The 21,575-nt window shown below is 37.1% G+C and overlaps 1 pseudogene; it reads right to left on the bottom strand.

The window, feature by feature from the left end:
- Nucleotides 1-6,160: 6,160 nt before the first annotated feature.
- Nucleotides 6,161-6,316, bottom strand: LOC122893747 (annotated as a pseudogene).
- Nucleotides 6,317-21,575: the final 15,259 nt, after the last annotated feature.

Genomic DNA, 21,575 nt, shown 5'->3' on the forward strand with positions numbered 1-21,575 from the left:
CAGTGGATTCTGCAATAGGCACAGCTGATATATTGGATTTAGTTCTTGGCATCATGTTTTTAAGACAGGCATTTTAAAATTGCCATATGCCCAAAGGAAAACACCCATATGGTAAAGTTCTATAAAAATGGAACTTGCATAAAGACTGGCTAAAGAAACTAGAGCATAGATTTCTCAGAAAAGAAAAGATTTGGAGACATAGTATAGTTGTGTTCAAACATTGATGAGCTCTCAAGCAGAAAGGCTTTAGACCTAATCTCAGAATTTAATTGAGACCAAACTATGATAGTAGTTTCTCGGGAAATATTAGGGGACTTTAACTATTATCCTTTATCATCCCTTTGACTAATAGGGTATAGCAATTTGATCTGTGTGCAGGGTAGGTGTCCTCTTCCTTCTTTTTTATATAAAATTGATTGCCTGGTTGAAAATGAAAATTTTCCTGGAAATAATGGATTTCAGCAGAAACATGCTCTCCTTGCTTAACATTCTTCATGATATTTTTATATACATTTACATACAAACAAAAGAATATTTGAGATTGGTTATTGCGGGAGGAAGTTAAAGGTAATGGGAAGGGAGAGGCTTTTGATTTGTGATAGTAAGGTGCTATTTCTTAATCTGGGTGGTAGTTACATGGATGCGACCAATTTGTGATAAATGTGATAAATGACCTATATACTTAATGATTTATGCATATTTCTGTGCAGATATTATAATTCAAAAATATATTTGATTTTAAGAAAAATATAAGTAATATGTATTTAAGATATAAAGCATACAAAAAAATCTTTAGGGATTTCTTTAAATACTTAGAAGTACCAGGAATCATTATTCAAATAAAGAACTTAAAAATGATCAATACCATTGAATTTATTATCTATATGTTCCCACTTTTATCCATTTCTATCTCCTCATCTTAGATGTAACTGATATACTGATTTGCATTTTTTATTTATTTTCCTTTTCTTGAAAAAAAAAAAGTTGCATCCCAAACCTATGTAACCCTAAACAGGATTTGTTTTCTTTTGCTTGTTTTAGAGCTTTACCAAAAATGCTTATACACTGTGTGTAGTCTTCTGTGATTTGTTTTTTCCATGTTGTTACATGGATTGTTCTTTCTATCAATTTAATGGAAAAACACCCTTATTGGCTAAATGTGTTGTAGTATCTTCTCCTATTTTGTGGCTTATTGTTCTACTCTTTGAATGATGTCATTTGATGAAGGGGGGTTTTGAAATTATAATGTGGTTATATTTATTATCTTTTCTTTTCCAGTTAATAGTTTTGGTGTCTTATTTAGGACATCATTCCTTATTCTAAAGTCATATAGATAATCTTCTGTATTATCTTTTGAGTTTTGAAAGAGGTGTACTTTCACATGTAAATCTTAATCTCTCTGGAATTGAAGTAGGAGTACAATAGACTTGTTTTCCATATGGGCAATTAATTATATCAGCACCATTCATTAAACAGTTCCTCATTTTCCCACAGCTTTGCAATGCAACCTCTGTCATATAACAAATTTACATACATAGGCATGTTTCCAGGCTCTCTGTTGGATATTTGTCTATCCCTATGCCAATATCATACTCTACTGTTACTGTAAATTCCTAATGTCTTGATAATTTGTAGGGCGAGGCTCTTCCACTTTTTCTTCTTCTTTAGAACTCCATATGCATTTTAGTATTAATTTATTGATCTCCTTATAAGATCCAGCCATGCCTATGATTTTAAAATTATTAAGTCTTTGGCTCAATGTGGGCAGGTTTGACCTCTTTATATTGAGTAGTCTTAACCATTAAGATTAGATGACTCTCTTTTACTTAGGTCTCTTTACTGTTGTTCTATAGAGTTTTATAATTTTCTCCATATAGGTCTTTGCCTTCTTTACATTTTTTAAGACTTGTTTGTAGGTACCTTACATATTTTGTTGCTATTGTAAATTTTTTGAATTGCATTTTTGTACTGTTTGTTTTTGTGGCACAGACATGAAATTGAATATTTATTTGTATTTTCTCTAGCTCCCTTTAAACTTTTATTAATTTTAATAATTTATAAGCAAATTATCTTGCGTTTTCTATGTAAAAAGTCATACATTTGTGAGTAATAACCATTTATTTTTTCCTTTTCAATCTTTGTGACATTTTTTCTTATTCCTTACTGTGTACCGGGATCTGCAGTAAAACTTTAAATAGCAGTGGTTATAGATTGTTACTGATTTTAATTTAAATACTTGGAGGGCCTTCTTTTATAAACGTGGTTTCATAAGACACCATCTCTCTTTGGAAATTGCTCAAAATTAACAGGAATTTTTTTAAATGGAAAAAAAAAGACCCACATTCTCTATCTTCATTAAAATTAGGGGACACATATAATTCATAAACATGAAAATACACATAAAATCTTCTCAAAATTACTGAGCAAAGAGGACCAAAGACATTCTAGAAGGCAAGAAATAAATATCTAAATGATGCATAGCTGCAGTATCTGAAAAATAAAGTCAGAACAAAGGAACAGAAATTAAGTTCAAGATATTATTCAAAAAAGCTTTCTTGAGATTTAAAAAACAAAATGAAACAACACTGGAATCTGTACATTGCAAAGGCACATTTTATGGGGAAAAAAAACCCTGACCAGAAAACTCAATATTAGGACATGGCTAAGTAAATTACTTGGACTCTAAAGATAAGGAAGGAATCTTTTGGGTAGTGGTATAAAAAGAACAAGAGACTTGTAAGGGGGAAAAGAATCTAGCCATCCATAGATTTCTCCACAGCAACAGACAGAGGGGAAGAGCTACAAAATACTCAGGGGAAGAAATCGTGAGCCAAGGATTTTTTTTATTCAACCAAGATGTTCTTCAAGTATAAAGACCTCAGATAAACAAGTTTGAATATGTAAAAAACCAAGGAGCCTTTCTTGAGAACAACCACTGGAAAATTAATTTAAAACAAGAGATGAGCTGGGGAAATTGTGGCAAAAGAATTCATGACATTATTTTGTTGAGTATTGAACATATGTAACTATAAAACCAGGACTCAAACAAATGTGGGGCTTATGGTGACAGAACAGAATGTGAAAGTTATATGCCTATATATGTAGAAATGAGACAGCTAACTAAAATTGGAAAGGAGGAGGAAACAACATGAAAGATAAGATCACTGATTGCAAAGGTGCTCTGTTAGATAGGAGTTAAATCCTTCAGAGCTGAAAAACCAGTAATGTAATTATAGACGTATTTAAAAATATAAACATAAATATTGTTACAGTTAATATTATCAACTTAAATTAGGAAGTAGAGAAGAAGAAATAAAATGGAACACTATTTTATCATTATTCAAAGTAGGGATAATTATGTCAAAAGACATAGATAAGTAATGACATGATATAAAGTCATAATTATGAAACAATGATTAAAACGAAAGGGCAAACCTCCTTCACTACCAGAAGAAGTACACATAAAAAATAAGAAAGGGGACCAGGATATTAAGTTTCTTTAAAAATCTATAAAAGATCAACAACATTAAATTATATAATAGAATAAGATCAGAACTATCAATAAATATAAATGAACATAACTCATATAGTTTCAGAAAAATTTTTCAAGAAAGCAGAATACTTTATACAAATATATATAAACACACACTCTCTATATATTAAAGATTCTGGTCACCAATTCCAACATGTGTGTTTATATAGGGGTGTGTGTGTGTGTGTGTGTGTGTGTGGACTTTCCCCACACTAACAGGCAATTTTCCAACACCAGCTGAGTGTCATACAGTTTAACTCAATTTCAACACTATCTACTCAAAGATAGCATTAGATCCCAAAGGTTAAGGGGTCATCCTACAAGGCTGCAACCCCTGCCAGATGCCAATTGCAAGTCCAGGTTGCCACCTATATTTCTGACCAATTAGCTACAGATTGAAGGTTTTAAAGACCCCCTCCTTGGGTTTGATTACTTTGCTGGAGCAACTCACAAAACAAAGAGAAACATTTTGCTTACTAGATCACTGGTTTATTATAAAAGGATATAACCCAGGAATAGGCAGATGAAAGAGTTGCAAAGGCAAGATACGGAAAAAGGATTCAGGGTTTCTATGCCCTCTCCAGGTGTGCCACTCTTCCCAGATCTCCATGTGTTTACCAACTTGGAAGCTCACTGAATGCTCTCCTTCTGGTTTTTTACTGAGGCTTCATTACATAGGCATGATTGATTAAGTCATTGGCCATTGGTGAATGAACTCAATCTCCAGACCCTCTCTCCTCCCCAGAGATGGTGGGTGGGGGGGGGCGGTGGTACTGAAAGTTCCAACCCTTTGATCACATGAATGATTCTCCTGGCAACCAGCTCCCCATCCTTAAGTTACCTAAGGGCTTTCCAAGTCACCTCATTAACAAAACAAAAGACACTTTTATTGCTCTTATCACAGGAAATTCTAGGCGTTTTAGGAGCTTTGAGTTGGAAACCGTGGACAAAGACCAAATATATATTTCTTATAAATCACAGTATCATAGTATACATGATAAATAACTAAAAGAAGTAATTTAGAAGGACTGAAAATAAAAGGAAAGCAAATTATACAAGACAAAAGCAAAGCTGGAGTCATAAGATATTAGTCAAGGCAGAATTCTGGCCAAAAAGCATTAACTGTGACAAAGAACACTCTGTAATGTTAAAAAGAGTCATTCACAATAAAAATATAATAGTGTTGAATATCTATGAGCCAAATGTCTCAACTTCATAAAACAAAAACTGTAAGATAGAGAAATAAACATGTAATAGATGGCTAAACTTACCTCTTAGCCCATGCTAGTGGTTAAAAAAGAAAAAGATACAAATGAATGAAATAATAATTTTATAAGAAAGTATAATTTACAAAAAGTAACCAGTAAAGAGATATATAAAATTAGATTAATTTTCATGGAGGAAATCGTGAACGTTGTCAGTTTATTACCTTGTGTAGCTTTTCTTTCTACCATACCTTTGAAGACGAGATTATGAATGCTATTTCAACAGCTCCAAAGAATACAATATATGTGCAATTGCATTTTAAAAGTTAGTCAGAGGTTCACCTGGGTGGCTCAGTTGTTTAAGCTCCAGATTCAGGTCATGATCTTAGGATCCTGGGATCTAGCCCCACGTCAGGCTCTGAGCTCAGCACAGAGTCTGTCTATCATTCTCCCTGCCCCTTTGCTTCCCCCAGCCTCGCTCCTGCATGCACACATGCTCTCTCTCAAATAAATAAATAAAATCTTTAAAGAAATTAAAAAATAAAAGTTATTTAGATATCATTTACTTTACTAACATATCTGTGGGATGTCAAGATGATCAAGGTCTTTGAAGACTAGCTTACAAAGAGCAAGAGAGTTGATATAACCCAAAAATGAAGGTATGTTGCTGACCCTTCCTGGTAAAAGAAAATTGCTCTGGTTCTTTATATTCCAATCCTTTATAATTGGTATAGAGGAAATAGCACAGTTAATTTCTGAATTGATTTGCTTCACATCTAGACCATATCTGAAGATCCTACATATAGATCATCAGATGCACTTAGAACCAGCACATAATCAAATCTATCATAATCTATAGTTATTCTTCAACATCCACCTGTCCCTTGTACATATGTGAATACTGGAAGTTGGTAGATATCATCACTGTAATATTTCTTTTTTTTTAAAGATTTTATTTATTTATTTATTTATTTGTCAGAGAGAGAGAGAGAGAGAGAGAGAGCGCACGAGCACTGGCAGATGGAGGCAGAGGGAGAAGCGGGCTCCCCGCCGAGCAAGGAGCCCGATGTGGGACTCGATCCCAGGATGCTGGGATCGTGACCCAAGCTGAAGGCAGCTGCTTAACCAACTGAGCCACCCAGGCGTCCCTCACTGTAATATTTTTCAAGGTTTTTTATTTTGTTCGTTTTGTTTGTTTGTTTGTTTTTTGTTTTTTTAGCACTAAAAGTTCTCAAATTTAATACCAAACCAACCTATTGGTGCAAAGACATAGTAGCAGAAAAATCATTTCCCTGATAAAACATGTCTGTTGGCCAGGTAGGAAGGATATTTACAGAGTGATAGGATAGAACACATGATCTTCGCACAGTTTAATTAAATGCGTGATGCCAGTTAGGTATGTCATTTCATGACATGTGATGCCTTATAGGCCCAGCTTCGTTCTTCTCCAGTGCCTCCTCTTGGAGTTGTACCTGATTTTACTACCAGTTTTCATCCAAATCCACTGGGGAATGGGATGATTCTGCTTTTGTTTCTTGGCCAGGAATCACTTGATTCTGAAAGTCTTGTGAGAAGACATGGCCAGAAACAGTCAGCCACACACAGCAGGACGGAGGAAAAAAAGAAAAAAATGTTTTTAAGGTTTCAATGATAACAGTAATTTTGTCAATTTCCATGAAAATAAGGTATTGCTTTTGTTTTAATATTCTGGGGTGTCTCGCTCCAGGGGTCAGGGAGTCCATGTGAAAATTCTACTGATCTATTTTAGTTATATATTCTAGAGCTGAAGAAATAACCATGAATATCTGAACATATTATAAGGCAAATCTAGGTCCAAATACTATATATTATCTAGCTTCATAAATTCCTACTTTGACAAATGGTACCACAGTGGCATTTTGGATTCCTAGAGTTGTTTTTAGATATATAGATGAACTAATCTACTTATTTCATTCCTAAGAACACCATAGTTCTTTAACTACCACCAAATATTTCTATCCAAACAGGGATTTCTGTCTGATTGTCATTGTTTCCTTCTGCCCGTTTCATTAAAGTAAACTCATCTTTTCTCTGTTATTTGGCCTCGGTCTCTTTAGTTCTTGTTTCCCATTGAAATCAGGGAGCTTGGGTCAGTGGGGTATCTCTCAACATTATCATCTTTAGTCTTCAAAGGACAGACACACAGAGCTTTTACATGATTTGGTTCTCTCCAAAATAAAGCATTTTTTTAATGCTTAAGAAAATGAATGTCTTTTGGGACCCCTTGAGAAATAGGGAGGAAATGTGATGGATCATATATAGTAAATCCATGCTAACATTTCCATCTGTCTAGGTTTATGGATTCTTTTCTCTATGCTAGGGAAATTTTTTCATCTAAATATTGAATACAGGTTACCCACTGAGTCCTGGTTTAGTAAACTAACAAAGCCAAATATCAGAACATTTCTAGTTGTTCAAGTTAACCCATTAATTTCAGTATCTCAGATAAGTGTATCCAGAGTAAAAAAATCTGGTTCCATGCATTATTATATTCTATTCTCCTTGGCTTACCACCCTTGGAATTTATTTCCTCCATATTCTCCAGGTATCTACTGATAAGAATTAGAGAAATGGTGTAACTATTTTGGTGTTTCTTTTTTCCTGGGTTAGGTTTTGTATTTGCTCCCATTGGGGTATATGCAAAAAGATTCCAGTTAACGGATATAGAGATAATGACGGGTGTTCTCCTTATCTTTTTTTTTTAATAATTTTTTATAAACATATATTTTTATCCCCAGGGGTAGAGGTCTGTGAATCGCCAGGTTTACACACTTCACAGCACTCACCATAGCACATACCCTCCCCAATGTCCATAACCCCAGCCCCCTTCTCCCAACTCCCCTCCCCCCAGCAACCCTCAGTTTGTTTTGTGAGATTAAGAGTCACTTATGGTTTGTCTCCCTCCCAATCCCATCTTGTTTCATTTATTCTTCTCCTACCCACTTAAGCCCCCATGTTGCATCACCACTTCCTCATATCAGGGAGATCATATGACAGTTGTCTTTCTCCGCTTGACTTATTTCGCTGAGCATGATATGCTCTAGCTCCATCCACGTTGTCTCAAATGGCAAGATTTCATTTCTTTTGATGGCTGCATAGTATTCCATTGTGTATATATACCACATCTTCTTGATCCATTCATCTGTTGATGGACATCTAGGTTCTTTCCATAGTTTGGCTATTGTGGACATTGCTGCTATAAACATTCGGGTGCACGTGCCCCTTCGGATCACTACGTTTGTATCTTTAGGGTAAATACCCAGTAGTGCAATTGCTGGGTCATAGGGCAGTTCTATTTTCAACATTTTGAGGAACCTCCATGCTGTTTTCCAGAGTGGTTGCACCAGCTTGCATTCCCACCAACAGTGTAGGAGGGTTCCCCTTTCTCCGCATCCTCGCCAGCGTCTGTCATTTCCTGACTTGTTGATTTCCTGACTTGTTGATTTTCCTGACTTGTTGATTTAAGGAGAACAGTTACCCTCTTACAAGGCAACTGCCTGGGTAAATTTGTTACCCTATCTTCAGCAAGAGATTAGTGGTTTTAATAATAATAATAATAATAATGATAATGATAATAATAAATAATCCAATATCTGCCTGGCACTGAAAAAAATAAGTGATTTTTTTCAGGGATACTTTTTGATGATGTCTTGTTCTAGGAGTTTAAAGCCCTGTGTTTATGATTTTATTTCTGTAAACTCTCCAAAAGCAGACACTTCACCCCATAGTACATAAAATCATTTCTACCATAAGAACTCAATGTAACACCCAACTGTTCTCCCAAATTATTGCCTTCTATAGGCAATTTATCTCAAATTATCTCAGTAGTTAATTTAAGAAATCATGAATCCAAAGCATGCCATAGATTATAAGTATCCTGTTTTCCTGTCGGATTTATGACATCTCTGCATTTAACGTCACATAGCTCAGGAACTCACTCTAAGAATTTAATCTTGGTGAATCTGTTTTGTGGGCTGACTGTTGCTAACAAGGATTGAATAATTTAGGGTCTAGTCAGTAAAGTGCTTTGTTTTTCAAACAGAGGTGACTTAGGTGACTGGTTACAAATGTGTTGAGGAGTTAAGAGAACAAAAAACGGAAGCTGATGTAATCCAGAGATGAATGCAGAATGAAGCTTATGTCCTTAAGTCTGGGAAACAAAGGAGAAGAGGGGGTGTGTTCTTAGAGGTCAGGGACACTTCTCTACCTTATGACTTGGTGTACGAAACAGGCCTGGCACCCAAGGAAGTCCTTGAACCTAGTCAGTGCTTGAACCATAGAGCAATTGTTGAGAAGCCAGGACCAGTGATGCCAAGGGTGTTCTGGGAAGCCAGGTTTTAGGACTGCTGAGAGGATGTGAACACTGGAACCAGGACCGAGGAAGAGACTCTACTCTGTGGGTGCCAGAAGTGCCGAAAGGTGCTCTTGAAAGGAAGGCTTGAAAGAAAAAAAAGATTTATTTCCCCTCTTTCTCGTCTTCCAATATCCACCAGTACCTCAGAGTGGCAGAATCTAACAAGAAGTCAGCCAGAGAGAGGTTGTCATGTGCCAACAGAGTCAAACACAGAAGGGTGGCAAAGGAGGTGAGGACTGCTCATGCAAACGACTGTCTCACTTTGTCTTAGCTTGCCCAGTAGCAGGAGGGAGTTCTGTTCTCCCAGAATTTGTAGTGTAGGGCATCTACTTCTCTTTATACTAATTTTGATTCTTACTTTAAAGCACCGCTCTGATTCATCTCTTTTTCTCCATTTTCAGTATTTTTTTTTAAAGATTTATTTATTTATTTATTTATTATTAGAGAGAGAGAGTGTGAGTGAGCAGGGAGAGGGACAAAAAGAGAGAGAGCAGAGCATGGAGCCAGGCATGGGGCTACATCCCAGGACCCGGAGATCTTGACATGATCTGAAATCAAGAGTCAGCAGCTCAACCACCTGAACCACCTAGGCACCCCTCACTATCGTTCTCTTACTCTAAGTCCCTTCCACCTAACACTTGCCTTGTTTTAACCTTCCAGATAGAAATACACTGCAAAGGTCCATGAACTTTTATCTTCAAATTCTTACTATTTTTTTTTAAACATATAATTACTAAACTCTATGTTAAAGAATTACTTATGCATTGGTCAAGATGAGTAGCTATGAATTTATCCTTTATGGTTTGTTTTATTGTGAAATGGATATAAACATGGAGGCATTTAGGAAAACAAAGACTCTAAATAAAACCAAGAGCTCTGTCATTGTCAAATTTAAAAACAAAGTTCAGAAGATAGATTTATTACATCACTGAAACCTATTAGGTCAAAGATTATTTAGCTACTTTATGCTCTAATTGCAATTCTTTATTTACTTCCCACTTCCCCATCCCTATTATATATCCCCAGCTGTTGTTCACAACGGGCTATCTTTCTTCAGATGTGACATACTCTCAAATCTCCACAGATCATGCTGACCCAATCTCCCCTTTCCTTCTTTCCTTCTTAGCCGAGTAAATGCTCTTCACTGACTGAGGCCCTGCTCAGTTGTTCTGACCTTGGTGAAACCTTTCCATGTCATTTGGAACATTTCCAGAGTATTTGGTTCATACTGTTTTGTTTATAACTTATCACATGATGTTTTTAACACTTTAGTACCAAAGTGGCCTAATGAGGAAGATGGGTTTTCCATAGTAGGGTCAAGTGAGCCCAACCGAACAGGAATTTCATCTTTGTATTCAATCTTCAATGAGTTCTATCTCCTCCATTAAATTATGAGCTCCACTTTGAAAGCAAGAAATAAATGTCACTTGTATTTCTATTTCTAGCATCTAGTTCAATGCTGGGTACATAGTGGGCTTCAATAAATGCCTAATGTAATTTAATTATACATTAGGTGGAAGAATGCCAGAGTCACATAATATAGTGCTTTTGGATGGTGTGCATATTTCTCATTTTTCTACCTGTTCTGGTATGACAAGTACCAATTTTCTAACCTTTGAAAACATCTGACATATATTATTTTTAAAAGTTAATATTCCTTCCCGAGATCATTTAACCATTTCTTGCAGACATTTGAAATCATAAAGAAGCATATTTATTTTTCCAATTTTTATGGCCATGTATTAGTTTTACCTGATTAGTATTGGTTAGATTTGACCCAATTTTAATCTTATACTCATTGTGTCACTAATTTATGCAGAAAATATTGCAAAGCCTCTTTTAGAACACTGGCCTTTTGAGACTGGGGACTTAGGTAGTCCTTATCATGTTTTTGGTTGCCTTATACTATCATTCTGGATGGTGGTTAATAACACTTTATATTTATCTTTGAGGAAAGGCTTTGAGATGACTCTAAGCTTAGGAGGCACAGTCAAGAACTGCACCAGGGTTTTCAAATAGCAGCTATGATCATGAGACCAAAGGCAATCTTTGTCCAAATGCTGTGGAATCACTATGCAGGGCATTTTTCTCCAAGCTCTGCTTGCTCATGTGGATCTCTGTTGTCAACTGTGCTCTCATCTTAGGGTATGGACTGCTATATAAGCTCCATGTTGGTTAGGCTATTTTGTTGCCCTTGATTTCTGAGTATTTCCGTTCTTAAGATCAAAAGCCCACAAAGAAAAAAGTACTAATAAAAGAGAATTGCACTCTATACTTAAACATGGATGGGGCTTAGAGCATTAGGGTATCTCGTCTTCAGAAGCTTGTATGTTATCATAGTGAACAAACGGACTTTCTGTCTGGGCAAAGGCCTGTTTGCCCTTCCAGCTGACTCCACCCTGCACCCTAATGGATATGAGGCTAATAGAGACCAGTTTTCTCTTTCTTAAACTCATTTCTTTTCTCTGCATTTTGACACCATATCCGTTTGAGGCAAGCTGTGGCAGGCACATTTACTAAAAGGATACCCATGTTGGGAAGCAGCAGCCAAAGGCTCAGTGCCAGGATTAGCCATTAGCAGTAGGGGGAAAACATTCTTGTTGTAGTCTTGTTTGCTGGAAGGCTACCCACTGGCATTTGAAATAGTTCTCTCTTGTCAATCAAACAAATTGTCTTGCAGATCTACTGGGTGTTTAGAGGATACAGAGAGAGAATTTTCAGATCTTTAGGTGCTTTTTCAGAAGGTGATCTGTGTTCTGTAGCAATATCTGAATTTTTTTTAAGGATGGTTCTTCCTTCAGCAGTGTTGTTGATGTACCCCTCATGCCTAGAGATTACAGGAAATAATAGTTTTTAGACATATCATTAAAATTGCCCCCATTTTGGAGAGTATTAATGAAAATCTGGCTGTGGGAATATCTTTATCTTGAGCTCCCAGGATATTAAGGTAGCCTGAGTTATCAGACCAAAGGATAATATTAGGGTTAAGAATAACTATGGGGGCACCTGGCGGACTCAGTTGGAAGAGTGTGTGGCTCTTGATCTTAGGGTCAGGAGTTTGAGCTTCACATATACAAGTATACAGCCAGTATACAGGATAGGCTGAGAGGAGTGCTCATAATAACACATAGATATACCTTAATGTATTAAAATTCTACTTATATAAAAAAGAAAATCGGTAAGGCCTGTAGTGAATAGCCACCTTTGTAATGCAAATACTCCCCCATCTCTAGCATGGTTTCAACTGGTGGTGTTCAACTTTAATCTCTTTATTTCTTTATAGTTCCCCATAGAAGCCCCCCTTTATGTTTTATTAATTCCCACCTCTGATTAAGTTTTCATCTGAAGAAATTGTTGTGCTACTAAAAAATTATTTTTTAAAAACACTGAACTATACACATTATATGGGACAGAATGAGGTAAAATATCATTCTCCAAATACCTTTGAATTAAGGATTCCCATTTGAATTGTTTATCCCAATGGGAATTATCCTGTGAAAGGCAGAGTCCTTTGAAGAGTTCATCACTCTTATGACATTCCTTATGAAAAGTTCCGTGATGCTGCCAGGCACATGCCCTCTCCTTTGCATTTACCAAACTCCCCTGGGCCGTAAAGACATGAATAGTGTCTATCTATACACCACAGGTATATTTTTATAGTGTTGATGAGTTATTGGTCCCCCCCCCCCATTATAGGAGTAACTCAGGATAATTGTAGACAGTTTGAGAACATGGGTTGGTGATTTTGTACTGTCAACATACCAATGTGGAACTCTATATCCTAGACATCTTTTCTCTGTATGTTTCAAGTTTAGTGCTGACCACTAGACGAATCTGTGTGGGATTTGGAATATGAATGTAAAATAGTTATGATTATACTCCAAAGCATGGTTGGCATATTGTGGCCCACAGGCCAGATTCAGTATGCCAACTGTTTTGGTAAATAAAGTTGTATTAGAACCCAGACACACTTGTTTATATATTGTCTTCTGCTATTTTCATGCTACAATGACAGAGCTAGGTGACTACAAACCACATGACCTGCAAAGTCTAAAATGTTTTTACCTTATGGCCTATCAATTCTGTACCTATTAATAGATATTTCATAAATTAAAAAAAAATTGGCTGATCACGTCTCTCCAGGTTGGTGCAAGGCTCCATGTGCTACTGAAACTCACAAAGTCTGGTTCATCTCTTCGGCGAGGATGCGCTGGAGCTCCTCCTTCAGTTTGGGATTAGATAGGGTGAGAGATGGTTACGGTATGTAGTTTGTCTTTGTTAGTTTTAATTGTCTTCATGTGTTCCAGGTGTCCTAAATTTTCTAAGCTATGTGTCCAGTTTTCTTTCTAACTACCATCTTTGTTGAACTGAAATCACTTCAGGCCCACCATCAGATGCCCTCCACTTTTTTTTTTTTTTTCCACCAGGAAATGGGTCTACTAGCATAGTAAAAATGATCTCAGGTGGGATATCCCAAAGTAGTTTGGAAAATACTGCTATTTTTATAACAAATATGTAGTTTGTGAACATATAATGGGTTTATTATGGTTATTATAAGTAAAGTAATAAACACATTTAAAAAAAGAAATTTAAATAAAATTAAAAATTCAGTTACTTATCCAAAAGTCACATTGCAAGTGTGCCATAGCCACAAATGCCCACTGACTACCATATTGTACAGTGTAAGTAGACCATACAGTAGGCTCTCAAAAGTGTTTTACATTGATATCGAGGACTCCATCTGTGCTGTTGAGTACATTTCTCATGACACACAGTCTCACAACCATGTGCACTAACTGCACTAACAGTTCACTAACTCCTCTTATCTAAAAGTAATCTTCTTCCCTTCAGTTCTCCCACATCCAACCTGAGAAATAATTATTTATTTTTCAAGTATCATCTATCAATGAAATATTTTGACTCTTTCTTCTGAAAAGAATCAATTATTTCATCCTTTTTGTTCCACTGTACATCTATGGATTTTCCTTCTAGGATAATTTTTCATACTTTATTGAATTTCATACTTTATTGGAGGCCTCTGGATGGCAGGAACTGAGGCTTATTTGTCTTTTTATTTTCCATATCTGGCACAATTCTGGCATACAGAAGTCACTCAGCAGATGATGGTTTAAGTGAAAGAAGCAAAAGGATCTCTCTATTTTTATTTTTCATTTTCTTATGACATCTATTACTTCTACCCCTTAAATTTTGAATCTCAATTTCTCTTCTTTTGCATATAAACATGCTAAAGTCTTTTCTGTTTGTTAAAAAATCACATTTATGTAGCTTTCTCAAGGTCATATTTAGAGGTTACATGATTGGATAGACCAATTTCCAGACATGTAGATATCTTGTTTGACAGTAGTCATAAATACAACTCTTTATTTATAATTCCAAAACCTGACATGTTCTAAAAATCAAAAGATTCCTTATAATTCATCTGGTACTACATGGTAATAAACCCTGATTTGGTATGCATAGATATGAGACTATTCGTAGTCTACTGATGTTAGTTAATGTGAATTTTCAAATGGTACTTGAGTATCTGTGCCATACTACTTTTTTTTTAAATTGGAAAACTTCTGAGTTCTGAAACACGTGTAGCCTCAAAGGCTTGGGATTGTCTGTGAACTTGTCCATCACTCTGGCTATTTATGTACAGCAAATACATAGTATGTAGATTTTTTTACAGGAACATAAAAACAGTTCATCAAAAAGAGTTCACTTTTTATATATAAAAGGAATTCTAAGGCTAGTTATTGAAGTTGCAAAACTACAACAAAATTCTGTTTGATACTTAATAAAATAAACTTTTCTCAAGATTTTGAGGGCATGCCTTATTTTTTAGTCAGATAATGACCAGATGGCTTTAAGATTTAGTTTCATCATTTTTAAAAGAGAACACACTTTTATAGAGCCAAAAATAGTTATATAGCCAACAATTACAGAATCGTTCTGGAATTTTCTGTATTTACACCGTCTATATTCAAAGTTGCAGGATACTTTGTCTTTTTGATAGACATAATTCTACCAGGCAGAATAAAATCATCTTGAAATGATATGGCAGATACTTGACAATTCAGTCACACACAGAGGTTCACACTCTAGAAGCAATCATGGAAACTTAAAACATGATTCATGCTCAAAGACTGTGAATCTTCCCCGAATTTTGACTGCATTTCCAGTAAATAACTCTGCATTTCTTCAGTAACCATGGTTCCATTGACTACAGGGAAGTTTAGCAGTAGAAGTGAATGGAGTCTCCAGTGGACATTGGCCTAATCCACATGAACAATTTGAGTGTGAATGCACTCACTTCCTGGAACAAATCAGCAATGTTCTTACATTTTCCCCTGCAGTTTCAAGTTCAGTGTTGAATTACTCTATCATATCAGTAAAAAATACAAGCTGTGAACCGCTGGCAGGCAAACAAGTTAGAGATCTAAGACATGTCTGTTTTCAAAAAAGTACCTGATTTGGGGAAGCAGTTCAGCAAATCTCTATCAAGTTACAGTGACCAGGTCAGTTACTAAGCTATGGTCTGGCAGCGTTAGACCCACATGGTCACTGGGAGCTTTGGGAAGCTGGGGTTGGTATTCTGTAAACTGCATTTGACTCCTGCACTTGGCCTGTAGGAGGCACTAGAGAGAGACCAGGAGCCTGGGTGGAGCAGAAGGGACAGGCTCCTTTCCATATATTTTTCCCCCCATATATTTTCTATTCCTGATTTTATTTTTTGCACCTGTCATTGTTATCCTAATGATGCTTCCTCACTCTAGAAGCAATGTTTTTTTTTTTTTTTTTTCCTAATAGCAACAGGTGTTTCAGTCTGCTATTTTTCTGACACTTCCCCAAACCAGCCTCACTGAAACTTGTCAGAGATACCATCACCAGCTGGCAGGTTCCTCCTTCCCAAAGTCTGGGTTCTGGCTGCAGAGTCTCTTCTTTGACCCTGATACCAGCTGGCCAGAGACCCAGCATCCTCAGAGACTCAGCAAGCCCACCCTCTGGTGCCTCTCAATCTCCAAGTTTCTTTCTTTCTTTCTTTTTAATTTAAAAATTTAAAAAAATTTTTAATAAACATATAATGTATTTTTATCCCCAGGGGCACAGGTCTGTGAATCACCAGGTTTACACACTTCACAGCACTCACCATAGCACATACCCTCCCCAATGTCCAAAACCCCATCCCCCTCTCCTGACCCCCCTCCCCCTAGCAACCCTCAATTTGTTTTGTGAGATTAAGAGCCACTTATAGTTTGTCTTCCTCCCGATCCCATCTTGTTTCATTTATTCTTTTCCTACCCCCCAACTCTCCATGTTGCATCTCCACTTCCTCATATCAGGGAGATCATATGATAGTTGTCTTTCTCCCTCAATCTCCAAGTTTCTAACTTTTAACACAAATTTTAACCCCATTTCTTCCCTCTCTAGCCTAGGGGTAGTAGCTGCTCCTGCTGTTACTATCTCCTTGATGCCTTCATATTCCCTCTTTGACTTTGGAGTTTTCCAATACCTGAACTAAACATTCTTTTTTTTTTTTTTAAGATTTTATTTATTTATTTGACAGAGAGATCACAAGTAGGCAGAGAGGCAGGCAGAGAGAGAGAGAGAGGAGGAAGCAGGCTCCCTGCCGAGCAGAGAGCCCGATGTGGGACTCGATTCTAGGACCCTGGAATCATGACCTGAGCTGAAGGCAGAGGCTTTAACCCACTGAGCCACCCAGGCGCCCTGAGCTAAACATTCTTTATGGTAAATCTCGCAGTTCAAATAACAAGTCTGACTTTTGTCTTCTGAGTGGATGTTGGCTGATAAAGCTGATAGTCATAGGATTGCATCAAAGGAAACTCAGACATAAGATTTCAATCCATCTTCTCCTAAATACTCTTTATTTGTTAAGACCTCAAACTGAAGGCACCTCCCTGATTACTTTTCCATCAAAGCAAGTAGTGAGTCTCACGAGCTGGCCCAGAATACTAATTCTTGTGGTGAAGTTCTTCTTGTAAGTGTTAATTATCTATTAAGTCATCTCAACCCTTCATTTGTAAATGCTTGGTATAGCAAGTAAACTCATTTTTCTCATATTTAGGCTAAACTCAAATTTGTTACTGAAAAAACACTATTCCTTATTAGCTAATGTTATGCTGATATAATTAAGAGCAATTTCCCCTAAAATCCCAGGTGATTCTCCTCCCCCCACCCTACCATGAGGTCACATGCTGGGAACTCCTTATATAGAAAAATACCCAAAACAAAAGTTTGCATTGTGATGTTTTTGTTTGTTGTTTTGTTTTACTGTTTCAAAATCAGATTGCATTCGGACCTTTGCTCTCAAATAGGTTAACTGGGAGTTTGCTTTAGCGTTTCCAGCTTTCCTGAGGCCCAAGTTCAAATTAATACCAATATCTGTTTCTGTATATCACAATTACACTCTTAAAGATTTTATTTATTTATTTGACAGACAGAGATCACAAGTAGGCAGAGAGGCAGGCAAAGAGAGAGGGAGAGGGGGAGAAGCAGGCTCCCCACTGAGCAGAGAGCCTGATGCTGGACTCTGGGATCATGACCTGAGCCGAAGGCAGTGGCTTAACCCGCTGAGCCACCTAGGCACCCCACAATTATACTTTTAAATCAGTTCTTAGAATTGCTTAGTGAAGATTTAGGTGTGTGGAGAAGAACAGAGATAGCATAGAAAACAACTCCAAAGTCTTTTGGCTTTGTGGAAATCACGTTTTGTAAAGCTTTTTGTTTTTTATTTTTATTTATTTATTTAATTTATTTTATTCTTCTTATTTTTTATTCATTTTTAATTTAGTTTTACTTTATATAAGCTATTCCTAAATGCCCTGAATTGAGAAGTAAATCAAAACAAATCTCTTGGATAATTCTTACTTGTATCACATTGTATATGTAAACACTGTTTTCCACTTGGTAAGCATAAGTAAGACGGATCCTGCCCAGACAGTGTACCGGCTTACAGGGATGCTACATAGGAGGAAAACAGAGAAGAGGCTGTTTTGCTTTTGTTTGAGATTCACAACAGCTGTTGTATTCTTCTTGACTGCTTCCAAATTTAATAAGGCCCAATAAATCTCTAAGAAAACAGCCCTGAGACACTGCTATTGTTTTTATTTTGCTGTTGAGCTCATAGTACAAGTCTCTCTCTTTGCAGCACTCTTTCTGGCTCATTTCAGAGTGACTCATGCCAGATATAAACCCCAAAACACGAGCCCGGAAAAGCACACAGGAAAAGCACAACTCTGGCAGTGGATGTCCACTAACAGAAATCTTCACTTAAAACCCAATTCAGACTACTAACTTGTGCAAGTCAGGTGTCTGAGATTGCTAGTCTGCCTGTCCTCAGAGCCTTAAATGCCCTTTCCAAGCCATTGCTTCAAATTCCTGGCTATTGTTCTCTTATAAACCATTTGCAGGAAAAATATCATCAGAAGCTCATGTAATTTCCTGGTCAGCAAAATGCACCCTAGCCTCCTTTGGGATCACTGTCATGGAGATTACACACCCAGTGTAGGAAGCCGAAAGGAGCATACTACTGATGCGAGTAATATATTTTCAATTTTTAATGAAGTGTTACTTGTCCGCAACATTATCTGTTTTAGGTTCCAGGCTGTGTGCCAGTGATAAACTGCATAGCTCAACATCTTATCTATTTTTAAGAGACCAGTCTTTAAAGGTAAATTCCCTGTTTTCCTCAGTGAACCGATCCAGTGTTTGGCTACCATTATACGCTTTAAAAGTGTACGCGATGTGATTTTCTTGGTATGTGTGAGGACGGGGGACTTAAATATATTTCTGTTCCATCTTTCATGCAAAAATTGAAGTGATATGCACAACTGATTGTGCACAACTGAGGCCAGTTTTCTAATGAGCTAGAGGCTCGTGGGATTTCTGCCTCAGGTGGGCGATAATTAAACACGTTATAAATGTAAGTCTGGCTGCTGGGTAAGCGGGTCAGAGGAAGGAGAGCCGTCTTCTGTGCTCTGAAGTTACTTGTGAGTAAGCGCTAGCTACCTTCAGATAAGCCAGAGTAAGTCATCCAACTAAAGCTAGGCCTAAAAGAAACCCACATCCTGTGCAAGGGTGGTAGAGAATGAAGACCAGTGTCAAGTGGCTTTTGGATGGAAGAAGAAGGCTGAGGGGAAGGAGGAAAGCTCTGAGCCAGTCTGTTCTTAAGAATCAGACTAATAACGAACTTTCACAGGGGCCTGCAAATGTAATGAACAGGGACAGACCTCAGCAGATCTCTTTCCTGCGGAGGCACACAAGGTCGCTGCATCCAGTTTTGAAACGACTTGTTGAAAGGTGAGTGGGGTATGTCTTGAGTAGATTATCGGAGATTTGCTGGAGAGCCCAGTGAAATTTATAAAACTCACAGGCTACTGGCCAGTTTGACTGATTAAATGATACTGTGAGAACTTTTCTCATTGATTCCTTTGGCAAGTCAGAAGTCCTGTTAAAAAGCTAAAGGTTAGGAGGAGGCAGGCTGTACCATAATTTCTCTTTTTGTTGATTTTTATGCTGTGACTTTGGAAAATAAACAAGAGAGTTTAAGACGTGAGAATGTGGTAGATCTGCACCCTCATGTAGGGTACCAAACAATAGAATTAGAAATAGATTTTGTTCTAAGTGAAATAATTTTATAAACTGGAATTTGAGGGGATGGCATTAATGAAGAAAGAGAAGTAGGTAAATTTGTGAAACTTGCTGTGTGGTCGACATTGGTTATATCATGAATTAATAAAGGACTGAGTAGTGTTTCACAGAAGAATAAAAAAAGGAATGAAAAAAGAGCTGCACCAAGAGGTTCAAATAGGTGTTATGTGAATATACAATAGAAGATACAAGATGTGCTTTATTTTTTTAATTTTAAGATTTTAATTATTTATTTGACAGAGAGAGGGAACAGAAGGAGGTAGAGTGGGAGAGAGAGAAGCAGGCTTCCCTCGGAGGAGGGAGCCTGATGCGGGGCTCAATCCCAGGACACTGAGATCATGACCCGAGCTGAAGGCAGATGGTTAATGACTGAGCCACCCAGGCGCCCCTCAAAGTGTGCTTTAAGTTTGAGGTAAATATTCTCATAAAGGGGTACCACTGATTCTTGAAGTTGGGACAGATAACCTATAAACATTTAAATAAGACATTGCCTAAGAAGTAAATGAAATAAACAGGAAAAGGGGATGTAAAAAAAGAAAATACAAAATTTTCTAGAATAAATCTGAAGATAGAGCCCTCCTAGACATATTTGAATAATAATAAAAATAGAGAAAGCCATAAGGTTGAAAAAAAATCCTATACATTTTAGGTGTAAGGTGATTCTGTTCTAATGTAAAATCTCAACTGTATTATCAGTGGAAAGATGCCACCATTTCAGACAAGTGTTGAAGCCCCATTCTGCCTCAAACAAAATATCTAATAAATTATTGTCTTGCTTCGTTGGTGATTTGTTTTTTACTCAGAGAGATGAAAACAACCAGTACAGCTGATGTTCTAGATCAGTGGTGGGAGAGGATTTGCCTTTGCAAAATCCGCCCCCATCAACGTCCCCTACCAAACACTCCTTGCTGAGGAAGGGGAGCAGATTCAGATACATTTTTCACATCTGCCTTAGATTTGCTTCTAACTGATAAGGAGCCATAGATCGTTAAAGCATTGCTAACAGTTGTTAAAGAACATGTAGTTACAGAATTAAACCTAGTTTTAGGTGAAGTAGTACTAGATATTAGGAAAATACATTTTGAAAAGTTAAGAAGAAGGGTGGATACTCAATGATTGTTGAGCAATTGTTCTGGTCTTGGCACTGGGCTAGACACATGATTAAACAAAAACTATCTCCTATTAAGTCACAAGGATTACATTGCAACATATTACTATCAAGTTACAAAGTGGGGGTGGGGGATGAAAATTCAGAGATTAGATCACTTGCTCCAGCTCCTACAGGCAGCCGAAGCAGCGCTATAATCTGAACGCATCAGTCCAGCTCCAAAGCCCAGGCTTTATGGGTGTGACCTGTGACCTGAAAACCTTGCAAGTCTAACCACCTTTTGAAAAGCCTCTACAATAAATAAATCCTTGTAGTGGTACAGGACCTTTTGGAGGAGTTCAGATTTAAAAGGCCCACCTGCAAAAGATGCAAGGTGGGCATTCGCAAGGGTGGAATAATCCAAAGATTTTCCAAATTAAGAGGACTTTATTGACCATGTTTTAAACATGAGAGAGAGAATGAAAGAGCAATTCATTACTGTTGAGGAAAGATAATATCAGATCACAAGGCGGTAACAGCCTTCTCCTCTGCCTTCTGTATTCTTCCCCATATTTCCAGGTATAAACAATAAGAATCTAGTATGCAAATATCCAAGAACTGTAAAAAGTTTGCATTCCATTACCCCCTCCTACTGCTCAATCTTTAATAGCATTTGTAATCTCT

Source organism: Neovison vison, chromosome 13 (assembly GCF_020171115.1).
Source record: "Neovison vison isolate M4711 chromosome 13, ASM_NN_V1, whole genome shotgun sequence".
Classification (NCBI taxonomy): domain Eukaryota; kingdom Metazoa; phylum Chordata; class Mammalia; order Carnivora; family Mustelidae; genus Neogale; species Neogale vison.